The 27222-nt window shown below is 44.2% G+C and overlaps 1 pseudogene; it reads right to left on the bottom strand.

The window, feature by feature from the left end:
- Positions 1-209: 209 nt before the first annotated feature.
- On the bottom strand, positions 210-26876 carry LOC111981987 (unconventional myosin-Ic-like; annotated as a pseudogene).
- Positions 26877-27222: the final 346 nt, after the last annotated feature.

Genomic DNA, 27222 nt, shown 5'->3' on the forward strand with positions numbered 1-27222 from the left:
GAGAAACACAACCCAACATCCCCTTTTTCCACAGCCCTCACTGACTTCAATGCATATTTGCCTATTTATTTACTTATTTATTACTTATTTATTTGAAAATGCTGTTTATTGTTGTTACTATGGAAATATAAATATTGTTTTGTATTTTTATTACATACAAGAGCTAATATATTGTAAACAGGACTACAAAATAAAGATGAAGCATAAGATTTAAAATGTGTGGTTTCATTTAATACGACTATTGCTAATAAACATCAAAGTATTATGAATGCCGGCAAAACCTCTGAATCCATTATATATGATATGTCGTCAATAACTAAATCAATAACTATATAAAAATGCAGATTAATAAGTGCAATTGTGTTAAAAGAGAAAATAATCATTCTATTTTTTGCAGTGAGTGTATGGCTATGGTCTCACATTTAAAGAAGAAATACAACTTCTGTGTGGCTATAATCTGATTGGCTATGGCAGGAAATCATCCTGTGGAATGATTGGTTTGCTGTGGATTACAGCGAGGCGGTCATTCCTTCCCATCATCATCATGGGTTGAGTTTAGGAGCCGTCTGCAAAACAAGTCAATTTACAAATGGCGTCATTGTTATTACCTAATGTGGATTATTGGTCAAAACTTCCAATGAAAATATAAAGATGAAAGAGGTGGCTATCTTTAAACTCTACTGCTTTCCATTTTACAATCCCAGTCCTCCTCATGCTCCATCTACAAGTCCTCTCTTCTCCTCTATCCCCCTTTCTCATCCTCCCTTCCTCAGCCCTGCTGTCCTCATAATAATGGGTCTCTTCCGTCCCCTTACTCACCACTAGCAGGTGTCCTTTCTTGCCTTTGGCCACCTTCAGCTCTGGTCCACTGGTGAAGTCAATGACCCCCTCTTTCCCCTGAGCCACTGCAAACTTAATACTGCACACAGGAACAGACAGGAGGAGAGGACCAGAGGAAAGGAGGGAAGGGGTAGGGGGTGAGAGAGAACACTATCATGATCACTAACAGTGGATGACAGTTGGAATGGGTTGACAAATGTCAGCAGGCTCTCAAAGATACTCTGATGAAGCTATCCAGTGTCCAGATGATCAGAGGAGCCAAACTCACCTGTCCTGGCTCATGTTGACCTTGATCTTCTTGTCCGCCATAGTGGCCAGCTTGGTCACCACCTCGATCAAATGATCGCACTGGAGCACCATATCACTCTACAGGGCAGACAAGGYGTCAGAGGTTAGGTACTGTACTTTATGGCATGGCAGTAAGTCGCCATGACAACTGCTAGATAGAATAACCAGGATGAGGTCATCCTGTTACCTTCTGCTTGTTATCCTCACTGGGCACGTTGGAAGAACCATGAACCCATCACTGAGAGAACTCACAGAGATGCCTGGAAAAAGAAGAACCGTGTTATACAGTGGACACATACACTACAACTACCTTATAACCAAGGTTATAACCCCCCCCCCCTGGCCGGACCACCCCTAGCCCCTCAATCCCCTATGGCCCCCAGCAGAGACTCACTCCTCAGGGCTGCATAGTCGATCCTCTGCTTCAGCTTGGCTTCGGTCACCAGCATGGCGAAGGAGGAGGTGAGGAGCAGCTGGCGAGGCCGTGCCTTGTAACCCCTCCTATCATACTTAGTCACCGCAATTCCATACTGACAAAGACAGATAGAAAAAGAGGGGGATTGAGAGAGAAAGAGAGAGAATGACAGAGAGAGAGGGAGAGACACAGAAAGAGGGAGGGGTTGTCATAAAAACCCAAAGTTTGAAGTCTAACTGTATCAATACTGATTCAAAGCAATACATGACATTGTAAAGATGATGTACACAGCAAACAGACAATTAGCAGGATTAAACTACTCAGCCAACAACAGCAGAGTGACAGAGGTAAGACAGAGGTCGCAAACACTGTCTCACAAACACGACAGGGGGATAGTATTACAATATCATATTACTCACCTTCACTTTGTCATTGCCCAGAGTCTGTATCACTTTGAGGTTGAACTCCTCACTGTCTGTGTACAGGAGAGAACATCTGTCAGTGGCGTGTTTGTGAAGTACGTGGTCTGTGAAGTTTGGAAGTGTGTGCACACTGTGTTAGTGAGTGGACCCTACTTAGTCTGGAGGCCACAAACAGCTTAGGGACACTCTGGGGATAGCTGTCCTTCTGGTCRTTGAATATCTGACTGGCTACCACCTTCTGCTCCATCTATAGAAAGAGAACAGAAGAGATGCCTGTAGAGTGAGAGAGATGGAGAATGGAGAAATGTGGACAGAGACAGAGAGACACAGAGAGACACAATGACAGAGAGACACAGAGACAGAGAGACACAGAGACAGAGATACACAGAGRGAGAGAGAGAGAGAGAGACAGAGAGAGTGTGTGAGATTTAAAAAACGAATAGAAAGAGGACAGAAATATCCTTTCTATGTGTTCCCGTCAGGTGAGTGACAGTAACAGACAGTAGCCTACCTGTTTCTTCCACTCTGGCTGGATCCTCCTGCAGTAGGCCCGCATCATGTTCTGCATACACAGCCTGCACAGGTGCTCTGACGCCTACACAGACATAGGGACAGATACAAATAAAACATTGACACATTGAATGTACAACAGTCAGATGCATTGCACCATCACCCCTTGGCTTACGCTTAATGTCCCTCAGTGCGTATTGTGTGGAGTGTTGTTGGGCTGGTTGCAGTACCTCAGTGAGGCTAGGTGGGGGGATGGGCCAGCTTTTGTCCAGGACACTCTTAGGTGGGTTCCTAAACAGCATCATCAGGAAGGAGAAACGCTGATGGTCCAGGAAGTACTCGTTTTCTGGACAACGCTCGTAGTGGCGGTAGATGAAGCCTTTGATGAACTTGCGTATGATGTCCACAGCGTGTCTGCGATGCCTGGCCCTCTGGCGGGATTTCATCCCTCTCCACGCAGACTGGATCACTAGAACTAATAGATAGATAGATGGATAGAGGACACAATCAGTCATGTCACAGACACACCACAACAAGCTACAACTGTGCAGAGCTCATAAGAACAAACAACAAAGTAATATCCTCTGCATTACTTCATTCATAGATTCAGCAGATATCAAGAAAGTGGCTACAGAGTAACTGCTTCAGGAGGCAGTAATTGAGAAGCAGAGAAATAGTGTCAGCTCTTTGATTCAGACCCTCACCTGCCTGTCTGATGCGGAGGTACTTGGCCCTCTCTCTGTAACCCCTCCATGAGGTCTGTAGGGTGAGAACTAGAGCAGAGAACAGGAACAGAGGAGACAAAATGGTTGGACCACAGAACATAAATGTTTAATTGGATCCTACACTGAACAAAAATATAWATGCAACATGTAAAGTGTTGGTCCCATGTTTCATTCAAATACAATTGTGCACACATTTGTTAGTGTTAGTGAGTATTTCTCCTTTGCCAAGATAATCCATTCCACCTGACAGGTGGGTATATCAAGAAGCTGATTAAACAGCATGATCATTACACAGGTGCATCTTGTGCTTCGGACAATAAAAGGCCACTTTAAAGTTTGCAGTTTTCTCACACAACACAATGCCACAGATGTCTCAAGTTTTGAGGGAGCATGCAATTGGCATGTTGACTGCAGGAATGTCCAACCGAGCTGTTGCCAGAGAATTTAATGTTAATTTCTCTACCATAAGCTGCCTCCAATCGGCCTCACATCCACAGACCACCTGAAACCACGACAGCCCAGAACCTCCACATCCGGCTTCTTCACCTGCGGAATGGTCTGAGGGGGGATGGGGTGGAGGTGAGCTAAGGAGATTCTGAGCTATTTCTGTCTGTAATAAACTCGGGATAAACTCATTCTGATTTGCTGGGCCTGGCTCCCTATGTGGGTGGGAGCCATGGCTGCACCCCTGCCCAGTCATGTGAAATCCATAGATTAGGGCCTAATTAATTAATTTCAATTGACTAATTTCCTTATATGAACAGTAACTCAGTAAAATCTTTGAAATTGTTGCAAGTTGTGTTTATATTTTTGTTCAGTATAATTACATTAGCTTACTGTTTTATCCATCCTTATGCTGCTGCTTAGTTGACCAAGTGGGCACTTCCCTGTTTTCCACTGCTACTGCTACTCTGCTGTTTATCATGATCTATGTTATTCTCCTAGCTAATTACATGAATTACATTAATTTCCCCCAAATGGCCTTGTCATCATCTTCCCTGCTGTATAGTCTCACCGAGGGCAGGCCTCCTGGCTTCCAGGGAATCTTCAGTGCTGAACAGAGTCTTAGGGAAGCGGATGAAGATCTTGGTCCTGCAAAGAGATAGGGAATTATACATCAACAACATACTGTCTCATGTTTCTCCTCACAACATGACTAAGGGAAATGTATGTCCCCTTACTTCCCTCCCTCCCCTCTCTCTCTCTGTGTACCTACTTGCCCAGTTTGTATTCCTCTGGTTTGTAGCCGAGGTGTTGGACCAGAGTGGCTACTCCATCAGCCAGTCTGCCCTGCCAGTTAGGCCACGTCCTGGGACACAGAGACTTGTACCTGTGGTTACAGAAATGTATATAGTTAATATAGAAACTGTGGTTACAGAAATGTATATAGTTAATACAGAAACTGTGGTTACAGAAATGTATATAGTTAATATAGAAACTGTGGTTACAGAAATGTATATAGTTAATATAGAAACTGTGGTTACAGAAATGTTATAGTTAATATAGAAACTGTGGTTACAGAAATGTATATAAGGTTAATATAGAAACTGTGGTTATAGAAACATGTAAACAGAGATGGCATAATATAGACACACACACAACACACACACACACACACACACACACACACACACACACACACACACCACAACACACACACACACACACACACACACACACACACACACACACACACACACACACACACACACACACACACACACACACACACACACCTCTGTAGGAAGGTTTCGTAGTGTCGGCGGTAGGCAAACCCAGCTCTCCTGACCCTCAGGTTCTCCATCAGACCCAGATACTTGACCTGGTTCTGACTAAAGCCTCATCAAACCTCCCTGGGGAGAGTGAGAATATTTATTGACTGATTGATTGATTGGACTGATTGACTTCACAGGGTGATGATTACCTGACTGCTTGGCATCGTTGGGTTTGATACAGCGCACATAGGATGGCTCCTTGGACATCAGTATCTCTATAAGTTTGGCCAGGCTGTTCTTAAACTGAGTGCAGCCTCAGAGGGAAGCAGAGAGGTGACATATCAAACTGTTTGAGTGTGTGTGTGTGTGTGTGTGTGTGTGTGTGTGTGTGTGTGTGTGTGTGTGTTGTGTGTGTGTGTGTGTGTGTGGTTGTGTGTGTGTGTGTGTGTGTGTGGTGTGTGTGTGTGTGTGTGTGTGTGTGTGAGCTTGCTTGCATCTGTGTGTGTGTGTGTGTGTATACATCTCACCGTTTCTGGGCGTTTTTGGTCAGTCACTTCCTCTCTGTGGAAGCACTGACTCAGGACCTGGCTATCTGACTGGCATATGACCTGGACAGAGAAAGCACACCACAGAACCATGTAAACACAACACACCAAAACATCCACCACACTCTATACCTACTGTAGTGTACACACATAAACCATGTGTGAGAATTCCGAGAGAGATCATGGGAAACCTGTAGTAATTGTGTGGTGAGTGTGAGTGTGTGGTCTGTGTGTTCTCATTTCTCTATTGTTGCTCCAGCCTCACCTCTTTCAGGTTTCTGTAGAGAAGGTCCTTGTTCTTGTCCAGAAACCCTTTGATGCAGATGAACACAAAATATTACAAACAGTATGTGTGAGGATGAAATCAGTTTATTATTTTCTGCAGTTACACTATTGCCAGATTGATTAGCTAGCTCACCATTGACACTGTAGTTGACCTCTCCTGCATAATGAATCAGTTTGAACTCCTCTCTGCTCACTGCCTTGCGAGTCTTCCCATTCGCCAACTTGTGACTGACAGACAAATCATATCTTAGATACAGAACCACAAATATACACACAAAAACATATTTGGAACATGGTGCAAATACACAAACAAACTGTGAAGGCACCCATGTGTTTTGTGCATGTGTGTGTGTGTAAAAGAGACTCACGTGACAAAATGGGCATGGCCTCCCAAAGTGTCCTCAAGCTTCTCGAGGAAGGAGATATCGCTGGGCTCCCCTGGTCTCAAACACTCCTCATCCTAAAACACATTTATACCTTAACATTCAACTAGAGACAGGAAAAGTACAGAAGGAGAGCGATATTAGAGAGAGGTGAAAGGCTAAAGTGAGTCAGATACACTACTAAACTGAAGTGAATGGCAGTTATTCTCACCAGGATGGAGATCAAGCCTTTGTGCTTTTCCTCTACCAGGTCACAGATGATCTTGTTGTCGAAGTACTTCACCGGCTCCCACTGAAATATACAGTATCATTACCGAACTACACCTTCATCACTACATGACAGTATGTTTTTCTTAGTATAGCTCAATTCTTGTTTTGTCTATTTGAATGAAAACACCCCTCTCTTTCTCTGAGTACCCATCGACCCTCCCTGACTCACAGTGATGCCCTCTGCCTCGTACTCCTCCTGCTCAGACTTGAGGGTGAGCTCAATGAACAGCTGCTGCAGCTTCTCATTGCAATAGTTGATGCAGAACTGCTCAAAACTACAGGGAGATGGTTAGGGTAAAAAATATGGCACAAAACAACTGTGCTACAATGTTTTTTATTTATTTATGAACCTTTATTTAACCAGGGAAACCCATTGATAACGGGGTCTCATTTCCAATAGTTCTCTGAGAACAACAGTTCAAGCAATGTGAGCAACACATTTAAGCATGATCACCACAAAATTAGTTACAGAGCTTCAAATAAATTATATTACATTCAAAGAGCCGTAGAAACAAATATACAGTGCATTCAGAAAGTATTCAGACCCCTTGACCTTTTCCCAAATTTTGTTACGTTACAGCCTTATTCAAAAGTTGATTACATAGTTTTTCCCCTCATGTATCTACATACAATACCTCCTAATGACGAATCAAAAACAGTTTTTTTATAACATTTTAGAAAATATCTGAAATATCACATTTACATAAGTATTCAGACCCTTTACTCAGTACTTTGTTGAAGCACCTTTGGCAGCGATTACAGCCAAAAGTCTTCTGGGGTATGACGCTACAAAGTTTGGCACACCTGTATTTGGGGAGTTTCTCCCATTCTCTACAGATCCTCTCAAGCTCTGTCAGGTTGGATGAGGAGAGTTGCTGCACAGCTATTTTCAGGTCTCTCCAGAGATGTTAGACAGGTTTCAAGTTCGGGCTCTAGCTGGGTCACTCAAGGACATTCAGAGACTTGTCCCGAAGCCACTCCTGCGTTGTCTTGGCTGAGTGCTTAGGGTCGTTGTCCTGTTGGAAGGTCGTTGTCCTGTTGGAACCTTCACCCTAGTCTGAGGTCCTGAGCGCTCTGGAGCAGGTTTTCATCAAGGATCTCTCTGTACTTTGCTCAGTTCATCTTTGCCTTGATCCTGACTAGTCTCCCAGTCCCTGCCATTGAAAAACATCCAGGGTGGGTGCCAGGTTTCCTTCAGATGTGACGCTTGGCATTCAGGCCAAAGAGTTCAATCTTGGTTTCATCAGACCAGATAATCTTGTTTCTCATGGTCTGAGTCTTTAGGTGCCTTTTGGCAAACTCTAAGCGGGCTGTCGTGCCATTTACTGAGGAGTGGCTAATGTCTGGCACTCTACCATAAAGGCCTGATTGATGGAGTGCTGCAGAGATGGTTGTCCTTCTGGAAGGTTCTCCCATCTCCACAGAGGAACTCTGGAGCTCTGTCAGAGTGACCATCCGATTCTTGGTCACCTCCCTGACCAAGGCCCTTCTCCCCCGATTGCTCAGTTTGGCCGAGCGACCAGCTATAGGAAGAGTCTTGGTGGTTCTAAACTTCTCCCATTTAAGAATGAAGGCCACTGTGTTCTTGAGAACCTTCAATTCTGCAGAAATGTTTTGGTACCCGTCCCCATATCTGTGCCTCGACACAAAACTGTTTCGGAGCTCTACGGACAATTCCTTTGACCCCATGGCTTGGTTTTTGCTCTGACATGCACTGTCAACTGTGGAACCTTATATAGACAGGTGTGCGCCTTTCCAAATCATGTCCAATCAATTGAATTTACCACAGGTGGACTCCAATCAAGTTGTAGAAACATCAAGGATGATCAATGGAAACAGGATGCACCTGAGCTCAATTTCGAGTCTCATAGCAAAGGGTCTGAATATTTATGTAAATAAGGTATTTCTGTTTCTTATTTTTAATAAATTAGCAAACATWWWWAAAAAAAACATGTTTTCACTTTGGGGTATTGTGTGTAGATGGATGAGGTAAATCTTTTTAATACATTTTGAATTCTGTCTGTAACACAACAAAATGTGGAATAAATCGGGAGGTATGAATACTTTCTGAAGGCACTGTATATCAACATGTCCAGGTGAACAGGCTACACTGATAACTCGAGCTTGGCTCCCAAGTTTCTAAAACATACAAAACCATCTTTGGTATAGTGTCGCCATAATATTTTAATTGCGGAAATGTGATTATAATCAGATTAGGATATTTTAGCGATCCGCAGTAGAAGACATCCTAAATGCCCCCAGCCTGCAGATGTGAGCTAAACAGCACACTTGCACTTGAGATGTGTTTTTAGGTTATGGATGAGAAAGTGAACTGGTAAATCCAAAAGTTTAGCTCAGTTGTAATGCTGCTTTGCGATCTATTAAGAGCAAGGGTTGTATTAAATAGGAACAATATGTATTTACTGACGCATTTGCCGATGTTCAATTCAATGGCACAAAACGTATAAACAAAATCATTCACTGTGAAAGTTGACACATACATGTAGACCTTCATATATACGCTATACGCAGCACTTCGTTTAAAGCATCAATTTATCGAATCAATTATTGTTTTGTTGCTCAAACCGCAGGCAACACCTGTCAAACTCAGACATTTTCAAAAGACAGGGATGTCGATTCGCACAGGAATAGTATTATCAGAGGACCTTGGAGTTAGTCGAAAAACAGTAAGTGTTTTGCGGCTGGAATTATTACTCTTCTCCGATGTAAAAATGACCGACATAGCAGATTCAGAAAGGACTTAAATTACAGKCGTGGTGATACGTGCTAGTGATAAAACACAAGGCTGAGTGGTAGACTTTAAACAGGTTTTAAAACAGAATCTGCGCGTGCATCTAGATTGAGTCGCCATAGTCAATTTCTGGGAGAAGTGTTGCTTGAACAATCTTCCTCCTATTTTCAAAAGAGAGACAGGATTTATTTCTATACAGGAAACCAAATCCTTACTCGCATTTTTTTTTGTCAGTTTATCAATGTGTGTTTTAAAGGACAGTTTACCGTCAATCCAAATACCTAACGTAAACTCACTCACTTTTGTACATCACCTTGGTCCGTACAATTGACCTTATTTTAGCGCCCCAAAAACGTAATACTTCCAGATCAACTGTAATGTCAATACCATTGTAAAGCACACTTTTTCCCCTTTCCAACAAAATTAATGGCCTCCACGCTGCCCGTTTCTGCATAATTCAAGAAGGCAATGAGCTCCTTCGGGTCTTTTTAAAAGTGGCGGGTGGGGAAGCGAAACTAAAAAAAAGTTTGAAAGTCATGATGTGTGGGAAAACTTTTTTTTTTTTTTCACTCGATCTGTCCAACTTATCGCCTCTAAAATGTAAATAAAACAATATAAAGGGTTTATATAATGTGTCACTACTGTCACGTTCGTAATAAGGACGGGACCAAGGCGCAGTGTGTGTTGAGTTCCACATCTTTATTTGCAGTGAAACTTCTAAAAAAAATAAACAACCTCGTAACCTCAGTGGTGCCACCAGCACATACACAAACAATATCCCACAACCCAGGTGGGAACAATGGAGAACTTAAGTATGATCCCCAATCAGAGACAACGATAATCAGCTGCCTCTAATTGGGAACCATACCAAGTACACCAACACAGAAATAGGAAAACTAGAACACCCCCCTAGTCACGCCCTGACCTACAACACCATAGAGAACCAAGGGCTCTCTATGGTCAGGGCGTGACAGTACCACCCCCCAAAGGTGCGGACTCCGGCCGCAAAACCTGAAACCAAATGGGGAGGGCAGGGGGGTGACTAGTGTCGGCTCCGGTGCGGGTTGTAGCCCCCGCCCAGACCCCGGATCCGGCCATGGCYCCGGGCTGAACGCCGTGCCTGGACTGGGCATCGGCGCAGAGGGCCCCGGCCATGGAATTGGGTTGGACGCCGCGCCCGGACTGGGCACCGAGGAAGGCTCCGGCCATGGAGCTGGGTTGGACGCCGCGCCCGGACTGGGCACCGTCGCAGAGGAAGGCTCCGGCCATGGAGCTGGGTTGGACGCCGCGCCCGGACTGGGCACCGTCGCAGAGGAAGGCTCCGGCCATGGAGCTGGGTGGACGCCGTGCCTGGACTGGGCACCGGCGCAGAGGAGGGCTCCGGCCTTGGAGCTGGACTGGGACGCCGTGCCTGGACTGGGCACCGGCGCAGAGGAAGGCTCCTGCCCTGGAGCAGGACTGGATACCGTGCCTGGACTGGGCATCGGCGCAGAGGAAGGCTCCAGCCTTGGAGCGGGACTGGACGCCGTGCCTGGATTGGGCACCGGCGCAGAGGAAGGCCTCCTGCTATGGAGCGGGACTGGAAGCCGTGCCTGGACTGGGCACCGGTGCAGAGAAAGGCTCCTGCCATGGAGCGGGACTGGACGCCGTGCCTGGACTGGGCACTGGCGCAGAGGAAGGCTCCTGCCATGGAGCTGGACTGGACGCCATGCCTGGACTGGGTACCGGCGCAGAGGAAGGCTCTGGCCTTGTGGCGGGACTGGACGCCGTGCCTGGACTGGGCACCGGTGCAGAGGAAGGCTCCGGCCTTGGAGCAGGACTGGGGAGGCGCCCTGGAGGCCTGGTGCGTGGAGCCGCACAGGTGGCACCGGACTGGTGACACGCACTTCAGGGCAGGTTCGGGGCGCTGGCACCGGACGAACCGGGCTGGGGAGACGCACTGGAGGCCTGGTGCGTGGAGCCGGCACCGGACTGTAGACACGCACTTCAGGGAGAGTGCGGGGAGCTGGCACAGGACGTACCGGACTGGGGAGGCGCCCTGGAGGCCTGGTGCGTGGAGCCGGCACAACTCACCAGGACTGCTGAAAGGCTCTTCAGGTCGAATGTTGAGCAGAACACACCTTCCTCTCCTCTCTCTCCCAACTTCTCATCGCCTCCCTCGACGGTCTCTGGCTCTTCAGGGCGAGTGCGAGGAGCTGGCACAGATGCACCGGCATGATGACCAGCTCTTCAGCACGCCTGCGCTGCAGCATACTCCTCGCTAAATCTTCTCTTACGGTATCCCTCATTGCACTCCTCCATCGACTCCCATTCGGGCTCTGCACCTCCGCTGCTCAGCCGGGCACACCCCGTCGTGCCTCCCCCCACCCCAAAAAAATCTTGGGGTTTCTGTGGCTGCGGCCCCGGCGTCGTTGCTGTCCTTCCTGAGTCCTCTGCGACTCCCCCAAGGAAGGGTCTCGCATCCACTCATTATCTCTTCCCAGGTCCAACTCACTTTTCCCTCCGTTGTACGCTGCTTGGTCCTTTCGGGTTGGGATATTCTGTCACGTTCGTAATAAGGACGGGACCAAGGGGACAGCGTGTATTGAGTTCCACATCATTATTTGCAGGAAACTTCTCCAAAAACTATAAACAAGCAACGAAACGTAACCTCAGTGGTGCTACCAACACATACACAAACAATATCCCAAACCCATGGGAACAATGGAGAACTTAAGTATGATCCCCAATCAGAGACAACGATAATCAGCTGCCTCTAATTGGGAACCATACCAAGTACACCAACATAGAAATAGGAAAACTAGAACACCCCCCTAGTCACGCCCTGACCAAGGGCTCTCTATGGTCAGGGCGTGACAATTACATACCTATTTGAAGGTTTGTGTCGAATTTGAATCGGGTTTTTAGGGCGGTGCTAAAGTGATCTTCAGAAGTAAACAGCGGCTTTGAAAGTCATGATCGCTTACAGTGATGTCGCAAAAAATGACGGTATCCCCCCTTACCCTCGTCACTGTCCATTTCTTGTGTTTAAACGATGAGAGAAGTGCTACACCTGGTGGAGAGAGATTGTAAGACAGAAATAGTTGCTTTATGCGTGCTGTACGTTACGGCATTACACGTCACGATGTAACGGAGGGTCAGTTTTTTCAACTTTTCTCCAATACTATAGAGCCATTACCATGTCGATCAACGCTTGAATAGAAACGTAGTTCACACCCCAGATTTTGAAGTCAACACAGTTGCTACAGTCCCATTAGTTTTCTTTGCAGCCTCGTTTGAATGTCGCGGTTGCGCACATTTGTACGGAATGCAGTTAGTTTACGTTAGATACTTATAATGAGGAACAAGCTCAATTTGGGCGCCTCTCAAGGTACAGATACGCAGGTCTTTAGGATACATTTTACGAGACCTGGAGAAAAACATAAACCTGGTTTTATCGACATTTAGAACTCATTTAAGATCACTGAGGGATTCTTGAATTGAGTCATAGCCAAACAATTACATAATGTACAGTACATTGCTATACAACACATCTTCATGCACTGAATAAATTAGCTAACATTTGTTCTGGTACCTATTGTGCTGGAAGACCTCAAAGCCATAGATATCCAGCAGTCCTATGACTGATGATGAGCCTTTACTGCTGTTGTACACATCATCCTGCAGATAGACAGCACACAATACACTCAGTTTTGGAGGTAGGAAGCAGCATTATGTAGCTAGCAAAAAGAGGAGCAGTAACTATGAGCAAAAAAGCTAATTGTTTTGCTAGCTAGCTATCGTGAGTGATGTTTGTGTGAGACCTTGAATGCCAGAGACTGGTTGATCTTCACCACCAGCCAGGTGAAGGCACGGCCATACACCGCTTTGGCCAAGGCATCACGAGCTTCCACAGCCTGCTCAAAACTCAACGGGCTTATCATCTGGGACACACACACACACACACACACACACACACACACACACACACACACACAACACACACCCACACACACACACATATATATTAGTGATGCAAAATACTTTAATGTTAACTTTAGTGTTATCCTCTGGGCTCAGCTTAACTGTATCAGTACCCTCTCTTTAAAACCAAAATCTAAATATGCATGCCATACACATCAAAGGCATACTGTATCACTTGTTTGTAAGTGGATATTAAATTATATTACCAGACATAGTTCTGAATCAAGTGAAACAGCCCGCCATAGACACTCACCTCCTCCCCTTTGGCAGTGATTTTCTTATGAGTGAGAGCCTCTCTCAGTGCTGCTCCATCCACACCTAGCAGCTGGAGAACAAGTAGACAACATCAACATCTGCCTTTAGAATGGGGAATGTGTGTGTGTGTGTGTGTGTGTGTGTGTGTGTGTGTGTGTGTGTTGTGGTGTGTGTGTGTGTGTGTGTGTGTGTGTGTGTTGTGTGTGTGTGTGTGTGTGTGTGTGTGTGGTGTGTGTGTTGGGGGAGAGGGTATCGTTTCATCTTCATAGTTTCCAACCTTGGACAGGTATTTGAGCTGTGGCCTCAGTGGTGATCTGGTTTTCCCATTCCTTCCCTGCTCAAACTGAGTGTTCCCAAGATGGAGGACACTGGCGATTATATTCAACAGATCCTAAAGAGGGAGAGTGAACAGACATTTAAACCATGACCTTCTCATTCTTCATGGTGAAACTTTGGGTTGAGTGAAATTTGTTTGCAGTGAAAAACGGTATGCAGTATTATTATACACTAAAATGTCTCTAACCTCCACCTCATCCTCATGGAAGCCGATGACGTTCAGTGCCTTCCTCACTGTTCTCCAGTCATTCTTATCATTGATGGAGCTCACCCTAGGACAGCAACCCTGAGAGGAACAGGACATCACTGATCAAATAACTGCGCGCACACACAGACACACACACACGTGCGCAAGCACAAACACACACCTTGACCAGGTATTGGTATTTCTGGGCGTTTCTCTCCAGTCCCAGCTTGCTGAGAAGGTCTTGTTCTCCTCCCTCGAGCAGCTGGTAGAAAATATGGAAGTTCCTCTCGCCGTGGTTCTGGTGCACAACACGGGACTTCTCCAGCAGGTAGTTGAGGATGTGGCCTCCTATCGGCGCCCCCTAGGGGAGGTTAGGAACAGGGACAGTCAAGGTACTGCTGAGTGTGGTCCTACTAGAGCTGCTTTAAAGCCGATTTATGCTTGATCCGCTAATGCGGTCTGGAGGCTCCATACGGAGGGTGTAGCACAATATAAACACAAACTCACTTCCTTGACAACTTCCTTCACAACAGCTCTGCTCCGCAAAGCGCAAGAAGTATGAATGKCCTGACTTCTGCAGAGGCCGCATCGCAGTAAATGCTGTACGGCCAATGCAGATGCGGAATGACCATAAATCGTCTTTTAGCTGAATTATGCCCTCATGACTTAAGACTCATAGTAAGGCATGCTGTATGGTAAGACCTGAATGCAACATGTTTTAGTTATGCACAATCTTTTGATGGAATGGTGTGTTGTAGAGACAGTATGGTGGTATGGCATGAGTATCAGCGATAGTAGACTTATGTGAGGAAAATCCCTTAACCCAGGAGCCAAAGGAAGGAAGAACAAAAGGCTTACCCTGAAGTCAAACTGGACATCCATGTATTTGCCAAACCGGCTGGAATTGTCATTACGCAGTGTTTTGGCATTACCAAAAGCCTGTAGAGAGAGAGAAGTGAGTGAGGGGAACAACGGAGATAAGATCAAACACAGCTGAGAGATAGGAAACATTAACAGTACAGTAATAGCAAGTTCACAGCAGGATGTATCTATTGTTATGGCTTTGTCAGAGATTGGTTCAAAATATYCAATGTATCAACATGATTTCCCTCATCCACAAATAGATTTACTTGTTTGAAGCAACATGATTTTGTAGTGGGCCATTCATTTCTCGCATTGATGTTACACCAGTCTCAGTACCCCTGCTATAAATGTCCTTCCTCCTCCAGAGCCTTAGAGGTGCTCATGGGAAGAGATCCTTGGCAGGGGATCTTGGGAGGGGGCGGGGGGTATACCTTACCTCCAGAACAGGGTTGGACTGCAGCAGGCGGTCCCGGAGCGTACTCATGTGGTCAGTGACAGGGCAGGTAGTGGCATAGTACTGGAGGATCTTCTTGGAGGCCTCGGTCTTCCCTGCTCCGCTCTCCCCAGAGATCAGGATACACTGGTCCCTCCTCTCAGTCCGCATGGCCCGGTACGTGTTGTCTGACAATGCATAGCTACAGGATAGAGAAACAGAGGGGTGGGATATAAACATGATATTAGCTAATGATCCWGCTCATACTAGTGTTTTCACATACAGTGGATCACGATCATATAGCAAACACACAATACATACTGTAAATGTATTGTACCCAATGCAGATTCATGTAGGCCTACTGTATGTACATAAAGACATCTACACATACATGCTGGTCCTGCTTGGTCAGAGAGAGGTTCAGGATCAGGGGTCAGGGGTCAGAGGGTGACTCACATGTGGGGTGATATCTCGTAGAAGCTGACCCCTCGGTAGCGCTCCATGTGCGCCTTGGAGTAGATCTCCAGGTCCTTGTTGGGGTTCACTGACACCAACACTGACCCTATGTAGGTCTGATACAGGGAGACAAGACCCGCACACTGCCGTCACCAACCCCTCAAACACTGACATAAAATCAACCTTAACCAAATGTGAAGCTATGTAGGATCAGTCGTGAAGAGGGCACGACAACACATCTTCCCCCTCAGAATGCTGAAAAGATTCGGCATGGGCCCTGAGATCCTCAAAAAGTCACTGCTTGGTATGGCAACCGCTTAGCATCCGACTGCAGGCGCTACAGAGGGTAGTGCGTATGGCCCAGTACATCACTAGGGCCGAGCTATCTGCCATCCAGGACCTCTATACCAGGAGGTGTCTAAGAGAGGCCCTAAACATTTTCTAAGACTCCAGCCACCATAGACTGTTCTCTCTGCTACCGTACGGCAAGCAGTACCGATGCACCAAGTCTGAAACCAACAGGACCCTGGACAGCTTCTAACCCCAAACCACAAGACCGCTAAATAGTTAGTTAGTCAGGTTAGCTATTGGTTAACGATTTATCTGCATTGACCCTTTTTGCACTAAGTCCTTTGACTTATCACATACGCTGCTGTTACTGTTTATGATCTATCCTGTTGCCTAGTCACTTTATCCCTACCCATATGTACATGCAGTGCATTCGGAAAGTATTCAGACCCCTTGACTTTTACAAAATGTTGTTATGTTAGTCTTATTCTAAAATTGATTAAATAAATAAAAATTCCTCATCAATCTTCACACAATAACCCATAATGACAAAGCAAAAACTTTTTTTTCCTATTTTTTTTGCAAATGTATTAAAAATAAAAAACAGAAATACCTTATTTACATAGTCAGATCCTTTGCTATGTTACTCAAAATTGAGCTCAGGGTGCATCCGGTTTCCATTGATCACCCTTGAGATGTTGCTACAACTTGATTGGAGTCCATCTGTGGTAAATTCAATTGATTGGACATGATTCGGAAAGGCACACACCGGTCTATATAAGGTACCACAGTTGACAGTGCATATCAGAGCAAGAACCAAGCCATGAGGTCGAAGGAATTGTCCATAGAGCTCCAAGACAGGATTGTGTTAAGGCACAGATCTGGAGACGGGTACAAAAAAAATTCTGCAGCATTGAAGGTCCCCAAGATCATAATGGCCTCCATCATTCTTAAATGGAAGAAGTATGGAACAACCAAGACTTCCTAGAGCTGGCCCCCCGGCCAAACTGAGCAATCGGGGGAGAAGGGCCTTGGTAAGGGAAGTGACCAAGAACCCGATGATCACTCAGAGTTCTAGAGTTCCTCTGTGGAGAGGGTTGTCCTTCTGGAAGGTTCTCCCATCTCTGCAGCACTCCACTAATCAGGCCTCTATGGTAGAGTGGCCAGACGGAAGCGAATCCTCAGTAAAAAACACACGACAGCCCACTTAGAGTTTGCCAAAAGGCACCTAAAGGACTCTCAGACAATGAGAAACAAGATTCTCTGATCTGATGAAACCAAGATTGAACTCTTTGGCCTGAATGCCAAGCGTCACATCTGGAGGGAACCTAGCACCATCCCTACGGTGAAGCATGGTGGTGGCAGCATCATGCTCTGGGAATGTTTTTCAGTGGAGACTGGGAGACTAGTCAGGATGGAMGGAAAGATGAATGGAGCAAACTACAGGGAGATCCTTGATGAAAACCTGCTCCAGAGCGCTCAGGACCTCAGACTGGAGCGAAGGTTCACCTTCCAACAGGCCAACGACCCAAGTACGCAGCCAAGACAACGCAGGAGCAGCTTCGGGACACGTCTCTGAATGTCCTTGAGTGACCCAGCTAGAGCCCGGACTTGAACCCCATCGAACATCTCTGGAGAGACCTGAAAATAGCTGTGCAGCGACGCTCCCCATCCAACCTGATTGAGCTTGAGAGGATCTGCAGAGAAGAATGGGAGAAACTCCCCAAATACAGGTTTTTCAAGCTTGTAGCGTCATACCGGCAGGTAGCCTAGTGGTTAGAGCGTTGGACCAGTAACTGAAAGGTTGCTAGATCGAATCCCCGAGCTGATAAGGTAAAAATCTGTAGTTCTGCCCCTGAATAAGGCAGTTAACCCACTGTTCTTAGGCCATCATTGTAAATAATAATTGGTTCTTAACTGACATGCCTAGTTAAATAAAGGTTAATAAAATCAAATAAAAATGAAATACCCAAGAAGGCTCTAGGCTAACAAAGTACTGAGTAAAGGGTCTGAATCCTTATGTAAATGTCACGTTCCCGTTTTTAATTTGAAATAAATTTGCTAACATTTCTATAAACCTGTTTTTGCTTTGTCATTATGGGGTATTGTGTGTAGATTGATGAGGGGGAAAAACGATTTTATCCATTTTAAAATAAGGCTGTAACATAACAAAATGTGGAAAAATTCAATGGGTCTGAATACTCATTGTGTATTTATTCCTTTCTCGTGTTATTTTTTAMATTTTTATATTATTCCCCAAAAGATTGGGGGGGGGCGGTTAGTTTACACCTGCTGTTTACGAAGCATGTAACAATCATTTTTATAGGACCAATATTTCCATAATGATATGATTCTTTACATAGATGAGGTTCTCCCCAAAACGTCGGCGCAGGTTTTCGATGAAGGCCGCCTCGCTGGTGTAGTTCTCCAGCAGGACAAAGTCCTGTACCCCCACCCTGTCACGTGCTGTCAGAGTACTCTCCATAACTAGATGAACTCTGCCCTCACCTCCCACCTCCTAGAAAGAGAGAGAGAGAGAGAGAGAGAGAGAGAGAGAGAGAGAGAGAGAGAGAGAGAGAGAGAGAGAGAGAGAGAGAGAGAGAGAGTTGGGAGAGAGAGAGATACTTTGACAATGTAAGTAATAATGAACTTGCCATGTCAATAAAGTTAATTGAATTGAAAATTGAATTGAAAGAGAGAGATAGAGGGATGGGGTGAGAAAAGGGGGGGGCTTCATTGCCTGCTGCTCTTTCCCCAGATACACATAACCCAAATTGACCCCTTGGCCCTACCAATATGCACTTCATCTAGACACGATAGAATTTGACAGGTATAAACAATATGTTAAAATCCTCACCTTTCCCTTGATAGGCTTGGAGTAATTTTCCCCATATCGCTTACATAACCTCTTAGATCAACACAAGTGCATGGAGGGTTGGGCAGAGGGTCGAGTTGGGATTGAGTGTATACTGACAACACCACAGCACTGCAAAAACACCTCCACAAGAGGCTTGTCAAAGAACAACCACATCAACCAGATGAAAGCACACACAGGACATTCAGACATGCAGAACACAAATCAAACAATGATGGCATTTCAAGAATCGCTAATATAAACAGTGTCTCTAAACTCCTCTATTGTGTGATTGTGAGATAGCGTATTGGGATGTATATACAGTAAATACAGGCCATAGCTCCAGTCAGGTTCTGACCAATGCTGCTAAAGAGGTGTTTGTACATGTAAACACTGGTACAATGATGGCAAACATGACAGGAATTAATATCCAGAGAAGTTCACCGTCATGTCCATCAGAAAAAAATCCCAAGGGAACAGACACACAAATCAAAATATACCTACTGTGGATTATCCAGCTATGACTGTACTATAATCCAGCAGTACAGACCAGAATTTCAAGGCTAGGCTACATCCTATATTCCAGCACAGTACTACTACAACCAATACCCTCTAGTTCGTTTGATCACTCTCTGTATCTTTTGAACAGAGTAAGCCAGCCCCCCCTAACACACACATTCACACATGCACGGACACCCCCCCCCACAAACATACACACATACAAGCACACACACACACGCACAAACACACACAAAGGGAGAGGAACAATGGGGCCAGGTGCTTTGGGAACACACAGCCCTGTCAGGGGTGTCGTTAGGGGCTCGTTAAGGTAATTAACTGGTCGTTATCTCTGAACGCTTAATGGTGGAAAATCCTTGAAACAACACAAGGACAACAGTGGAGTGTAGCCAAGAACTTTGAGCAGAGGAAGGCCGGAGACACTTCCACTCTGCACTCCAACCCAGCCCCCCTCTAACTCAGTGTATTGTGCTCCCACTCACTTCTGCAGGTGGCCTTCCTGCAGCCAGTAAAACAGAGGAATTCTTTCTCACACACACATGAATACATAGCGATTAGCGAAGCAGTCAGATTTTCCGAAGGATACAACTGAAGTATTTTAGGGTCAGGTTTAGGGTCAGGTCTTCAAGGAACTCCATTGACTGTGTCTTTTGTGTGTTTCTCTCAACTCTAATGCTTTAGCTCACACCCTTCTTCTGCCTCTTTAAAGGGTTGTGAGTGGACTCTCAAGTAGTGTAGGCCTAGTTGCTGTTGTCCTGTGGCCCTCAGTGAGAAGATAAGTGCAGTAGGTACTCATCAGAAAAGCACAAGCCTCTAGGTCAGGGACGTCATGCACCCATTATTTTCGAGGGAAGTACGTGAGGATGAACGGAGGTGGTCCGGAGGGGGGAAATTCTAAGAATTTTGCATTTTTCAAACACCTGAAACAGATTTTTCCTGCAATATAGAGCCATAATCATTATGCCCAATTCCATGTCAACATTACGTATCTTTTTCTGCATAGATTATATTCTAAGCATACCTCTTTACCTGTTCAATTGTCATTTAAAAATAATGCACATTGATTCTTTAATGCCTTAAGGGTTGTTCCACCTCAAAAAGCACAAGAAATAGGATTGACACCSTCCATCTCAGATTGTTCTGAAATAGTTTTTGTTGTTGTTAAAAAGAGATAAGATTAGTATTCCTGCAACACTATTTTGTTGAAATATAATTTGATCTCTAAGAAATTAAGCTAATTGATTGCACCCAAATTGGTAATTTTAATTTATAGGATTCATATAATATTCAGTAAATATAGTACGTACTATAACATCTGATTTTGACTATAAGTTAGACATGAGGAATCCAAAAAAGAAATCAGAAGCCACCAACGGACATTCTCTGTTAATTTGGTGATGTCCCCCCCCGTTCAGAGAAATTTGTAATTTAAGTTGTTCGGTTTATGTCCCATCCTACATTCTGATATTACCAGGTTCTGACCACTAGATGGATAGTTCACCCAGATTCAGCCCATTATCAGCCTGAAAGCCTCATTCTGGGACATTTCTGCAAAAAGGTAGCTGACATTTCTCTCAATACATTGCGGTCAATGGAGAAAGATGAGTGTCACAGGCGTTCTCAATACTTTTATTTATTTATCCTTTATTTAACTAGGCAAGTCAGTTAAGAACAAATTCTTATTTACAATGACGGCCTACCCCATCCAGACCCTAACCCGGACAATGCTGGGCCAATTGTGCACCGTCCTATGGGACTCCCAATCACGGCCGGTTGTGATACAGCCTGGAATCGAACCAGGGTCTGTAATGATGCATCTAGCACTGAGATGCAGTGCCTTAGACCGCTGCGCCACTCGGGAGCCCAATACATTCGGTTCAATGTGAAAAGAGACCTGAAAATAGCTGTGTAGCGACGCACCCCATCAAACCTGACAGAGCTTGAGAGGATCTGCAGAGAAGAATGGGAGAAACTCCCTAAGTACAGGTGTGCCAAGCTTGTAGCGACATACCCAAGAAGACTTAAGGCTGTAATCGCTGCCAAAGGTGCTTCAAAAAAGTACTGAGTAAAGGGTTTGAATACTTATGTAAATGTGATATTTCAGATATTTTCTAAAATGTTCTAAAAAACTGTTTTTGATTCGTCATTATGAGGTATTGTGTGTAGATAAATGAGGGGAAAAACTATGTAATCAACTTTTGAATAAGGCTGTAATGTAACAACATTTGGAAAAAGTCAAGGGGTCTGAATACACTGTATATTTGTTTCTACTGCTCTTTGAATGTAATATAATTTATTTGAAGCTCTGTAACTAATTTTGTGATGATCATGCTTAAATATGTTGCTCACATTGCTTGAACTGTTGTTCTCAGAGAACCATTGGAAATGAGACCCCGTTATCAATGGGTTTCCCTGGTTAAATAAAGGTTAATAAATAAATAAATAACATTGTAGCACAGTTGTTTTGTGCCATATTTTTTACCCTAACCATCTCCCTGTAGTTTTGAGCAGTTCTGCATCAACTATTGCAATGAGAAGCTGCAGCAGCTGTTCATTGAGCTCACCCTCAAGTCTGAGCAGGAGGAGTACGAGGCAGAGGGCATCACTGTGAGTCAGGGAGGGTCGATGGGTACTCAGAGAAAGAGAGGGGTGTTTTCATTCAAATAGACAAAACAAGAATTGAGCTATACTAAGAAAAACATATTGTCATGTAGTGATGAACAAAATACTGAGTAAAGGGTCTGAATACTTATGTAGATGTGATATTTTCATTTTTTAAATTTATAAATTAGCAAAAAGTTCTAAAATCCTGTAATTGCTTCGTCATTATCAAGGAGTCTGAAGACTTTCCGAAGGCACCGTAGATTCAGCTGCAGATCGATTTTGTTGTTGAGTGGATGCTTGGGGGGCCAGAACATAATTACAAATCATTTGCAGACTGCAAATTGACCGCAAGAAGCCCAAACAGATATATTATATAATATTTGACTAAAACATAATAATTTCAAACCTTGCTTACATTTGTATACAATCACGTGTCTCTCTATTATGCGTGGGAATACTTGGGAACAGATTGCCAAAATTAAAATCACTTGGAGCTGATTTCCTGGTGTTTTTAAAGTATTTTATGTCCAACAATGAAAATTTAAAAAATTATGTTGCTCAGAAAACTTGGTGGGCCAAATTAAACTGCCAGTTGGGGAACCATGGCGTGGGGTGGGGGTCTGTTGGCTTTTGACCATCTCTTTGGATTCCTCATGTCTTAGTCATTGTTAGAAAACAGTTTGGTCCAAATCAGATGTTAGGTACTATTATTATTTAATATTATATGAATCCTATAAATTAAAATGGCCAATTTGGGTGCAATCAATTTTCTTAATTTCTCAGAGATCAAATTATATTTCAACAAAATAATGTTTCCAGAATGCTTATCTTATCTGTTTCTACTACAGAAACTATTTCAGAACAATCTGAGATGGTGGGTGTCATGGCTTGCTGAAATTACATTGAACAACCCCTATAGTAGTGAGGGTTGAAGGTATTGTAGTCCTATGGAGCCAAAAGGGTTGTGGATGTGGATCTATGAGAGGCAGCAGAGAGGCTTCAGCTGGACTTGGCTCTGGTCCCCTTAAGCCAGCTCAGTTGGGCTGATTCCCCTCAGTCTCTTCCTTATAAGGTGCCCCTCTCCTCTGTCCCCAGACAAACCTACTATGGGTGGACACACATCATCCCCACAGCTGGCTCTCTATCATGGATGTGCTAGCACTGGACAGTGTGGAAAAATACCAGCTACAGTATGTCCCTGGAGAGCCTACAATCAGTCCCAGGAAATGTAGATGACACATTGTAATGGTGGGACAATTTTGGACACACCTACCCATTCAAGGGGTTTTCTTTATTTGTACATTTTCTACATTGTAAAATATTAGTGAAGACATCAAAACTATGAAATAACACATATGGAATGATGTAGCAACCAAAAAAAGTGTTAAACAAATCCAAATATATTTTAGAGTTTAGATTRGTCAAAGTAGCCACCCTTTGCCTTGATGACAGATGCACTCTTGGCATTCTCTCAACCAGCTTCATGAGATAGTCACCTGGAATGCATTTCAATTAACAGGTGTGCCTTAATTAACCTCTCTAGGCTAGATGGGACGCTACCGTCCCACCTGACCAACATCCAGTGAAAGTGCAGGGCGCCAAATTCAAACTACAGAATTGTAAACATTTAACATTCTTGAAAATACACATGCAATGTCAAAATAAAGCTTAACTTCTTGTTAATCCAGCCAAGGTGTCAGATTTCCAAAAATACTTTACGGCGAAAGCATACCATGCGATTATCTGAGGACAGCATCCCATCAAACAAACACATGACAATCATTTTTCAACCCGCCAGGCGCGACACAAAACTCAGAAATAACTATATAATTCATGCCTTACCTTTGAAGATCTTCTTCTGTTGGCACTCCAAAATGTCCCATAAACATCACAAATGGTCCTTTTGTTCGATAATGTCCTTTTTTATATCCATAAAAACTCAGTTTAGCTGGCGCGCATCAGTCAATAATCCACTCAGTTTCCCTCCGTCACAATGCATACAAAATGAATCCCAAACGTTACTAATAAACTTTTCCATACAAGTTATTCGTTATTGTCTTTACCGGAGATAAACAAGAAAGAACACGCTTTCCTCCACGCGCTTGGAATCACTTAAAGCCAAAATGGGAGCCACCTAGAAAAACTACAATTTCCGGGTCAATTTTCTAAAAACCAGCCTAAAACTCTTTCTAAAGACTGTTGACATCTAGTGGAAGCCCTAGGAACTGCAATTTGGGAGGACTTGGGCTTATAATAAAAAATTGAAAACAGTGCCATATCAGTTCTGTTATACTCACAGACATAATTTTAAAAGTTTTAGAAACTTTAGAGTATTTTATATCTAAATCTAATTATATGCATATCCTAGCTTCTGGGCCTGAGAAACAGGCGGTTTACTTTGGGCACGCTTTTCATCCGGACGTGAAAATACTGCCCTCTATCTCAAAGAAGTTAAGTTAATGTGTGGAATTTCTTTCGTTCTTAATGCGTTTGAGCCAATCACTTGTGTTGTGACATGGTAGGGTTGGTATACAGAAGATAGCCCTATTTGGTAAAAGTCCATATTAGGGCAAGAACAGGTCAAATAAGCAAAGAAAAAGGACAGTCCATCATTACTTTAAGACATGAAGGTCAGTCAATCCGGAAAATTTCAAGAACTTTGAAAGTTTCTTCAAGTCCAGTCGCAAAAACCATCAAGCACTATGATGAAACTGGYTCTCATGAGGACCGCCACAGGAAAGGAAAACCCAGAGTTACCTCTGCTGCAGAGGATAAGTTCATTAGAGTTAACTGCAACTCAGAAATTGCAGCCCAAATAAATGCTTCATAGAATTCAAGTAACAGACACATCTGAACATCAACTGTTCTGAGTAGACTGCATGAATCAGGCCTTCATGGTCGAATTGCTGCAAAGAAACCACTACTAAAGGACACCAATAAGAAGTAGAGACTTGCTTGGGCCAAGAAACACGAGCAATGGACATTAGACCGGTAAAGATCTGTCCTTTGGTTTGATGAGTCCAAATTTGAGAATTTTTGTTACAACCACCATTTCTTTGTGAGATGAAGAGTGGATGAACGGATGATCTCCGTATGTGTGGTTCCCACCGTGAAGCATGGAGGAGGAGATGTGATGGTGCTTTACTGGTGACACTGTCAGTGATTTATTTAGAATTCAAGGCACACTTAACCAGCATGGCTAACACAGCATTCTGCAGCAATACGCCATGCACTTAGTGGGACTATCATTTGTTTTCAACAGGACAATGACCCAACACACTTCCCGGCTGAGTACGAGCTATTTGACCAAGAAAGAGAGTGATGGTGCTGCATCAGATGACCTGGCCTCCACAATCACCCGACCTCAACTCAATTGAGATGGTTTGGGATGAGTTGGACCGCAAAGTGAAGGAAAAGCAGCTAACAAGTGCTCAGCATATGTGGAAAATCCTTCAAGACTGTTGGAAAAGCATTCCAGGTGAAGCTAGTTGAGAGAATGCCAAGTGTGTGCAAAGCTGTCATCAAGGCAAAGGGTGGCTACTTTGAAGATTCTCAAATATAAAATATATTTTTATGTCTCTATTTGGTTTGGTCAGGGTGTGATTTGGGGTGGGCATTCTATGTTTTGTTTTCTATGATTTTGTGTTTCTATGTTTTGGGCGGGTATGGTTCTCAATCAGGGACAGCTGTCTATCGTTGTCTCTGATTGGGAACCATACTTAGGTAGCCCTATTTCCCTCCTTTCGTTGTGGGTAGTTGTCTTTGTTTGTGGCACTATAGCCCTTCAGTTTCACGGTCGGTTTTGTATGGTTTATTGTTTTTYTTGGCGTCATTCTAAAATAAAAGTAATGTACGCTCACCACGCTGCACCGTGGTCCGCTTCTTCCAAAAACACTTTTTTGGTTACTACATGATTCCATATGTGTTATTTCATAGTTTTGATGTCTTCACTGTTATTCTACAATGTAGAAAATAGTACAAATAAAGAAAAACCATTGAATGAGTAGGTGTGTCCAAACTTTTGACTTGTACTGTACACCCTGACTCATGCTGAGCACATTATTTGTGATTGATGAATGACTGAACGTGTCTCCCTTTCCTCTTTGTGGTCGCTGTGAGGGCAACCCAACATGAGCTTACATTACCTTGGTTTTCAGAGGAATGTTCAATATGTTCTGTACACATCTGCTCTGTGTGTTCTGCAACACACACACACACACACACAAACAGACATCTATGACATGTTATGAGCAGCATGTAGAGAAAGGATAAGGATCTTACCCTGCCTCGGTACCTCATCCTGTCCTAGCTTAGTGTTTGGTGATCTCGCTCTCTGGTCGTTGGTGCCTCTGGAGTCACTGGTCCTCCCTCCTTGTCAGGAAGACTCCCTACGTGTTCTAGTTAGTCTCTCTGTCCATGTGCAATAGATTCAGATTACAGTTCCTCTCTCCTTCTTCTCGCTCTCGCACACAGTACAGTATACTGTCTCTGTTTCTGTAAGTCTGGTTCTCTCTTCCAAACACACACATACACACCCTCACACCCCGCTCTCCCTCCCTCTCTGTTCTCTCAGTCCCTCCTGCTACCCTATGACAAAACACACAGCATCAAGCCTAAATACCAGCAGTTCAACTTGTTTACACCGTCAGCCCTTTAGTCCCATTGACAGGTCAAGAAAACATCCTCTTCTCCACTAGTCCGCAAGTTCTTAAACCACCGATCTGCAACACGGGCTGTAACTCCACTTACGCGTCACACATTTGGACCGGAGAAACTTCCAAAAAAGAAAGAGGGAGAGAAAGAAAAATACGAGGGAAAGTATGCTGTCTGAGCCAGACCAAAGAATAGAGGGCAAAGAAAAGGAAGACTTCAAAAGGTTTGGAAAAATATCCAAACAGCCCATGGATGTTGACAAAACATGTAATCGCTCTGAAACTATATAAAAAAAGTTACAAAAATCACATGACTGAGGCCTGAGGGCACTATTTCCCTCCCTCCCTCCCGTCTTCTCTTCTCCCACAAGCTGAGACAGATTTGTAGGAGATGACAGCAATAGAACTGTCACACCAACAAGATTAATTTCATACCCAACCCTCTCCTTTGGCTCTCTTCCCGTCCATGAAAAAAAAAAAAAAACAGTCCATTAAACACAAGATGCATCACTCTCTTATAACACCAGCACAGACATTTCTCTTATATCATTACCCTGCTACCCCTACTCTGCTACCCCTTCTATGCCATATGTTTGTAGGCTACGGCTATATGTTCACACATTTGTTTTGTGTGTGTTAGTGATAACTATATCCCGTAACC

This window comes from Salvelinus sp. IW2-2015, linkage group LG20, assembly GCF_002910315.2.
Source record: "Salvelinus sp. IW2-2015 linkage group LG20, ASM291031v2, whole genome shotgun sequence".
Lineage (NCBI taxonomy): Eukaryota > Metazoa > Chordata > Actinopteri > Salmoniformes > Salmonidae > Salvelinus > Salvelinus sp. IW2-2015.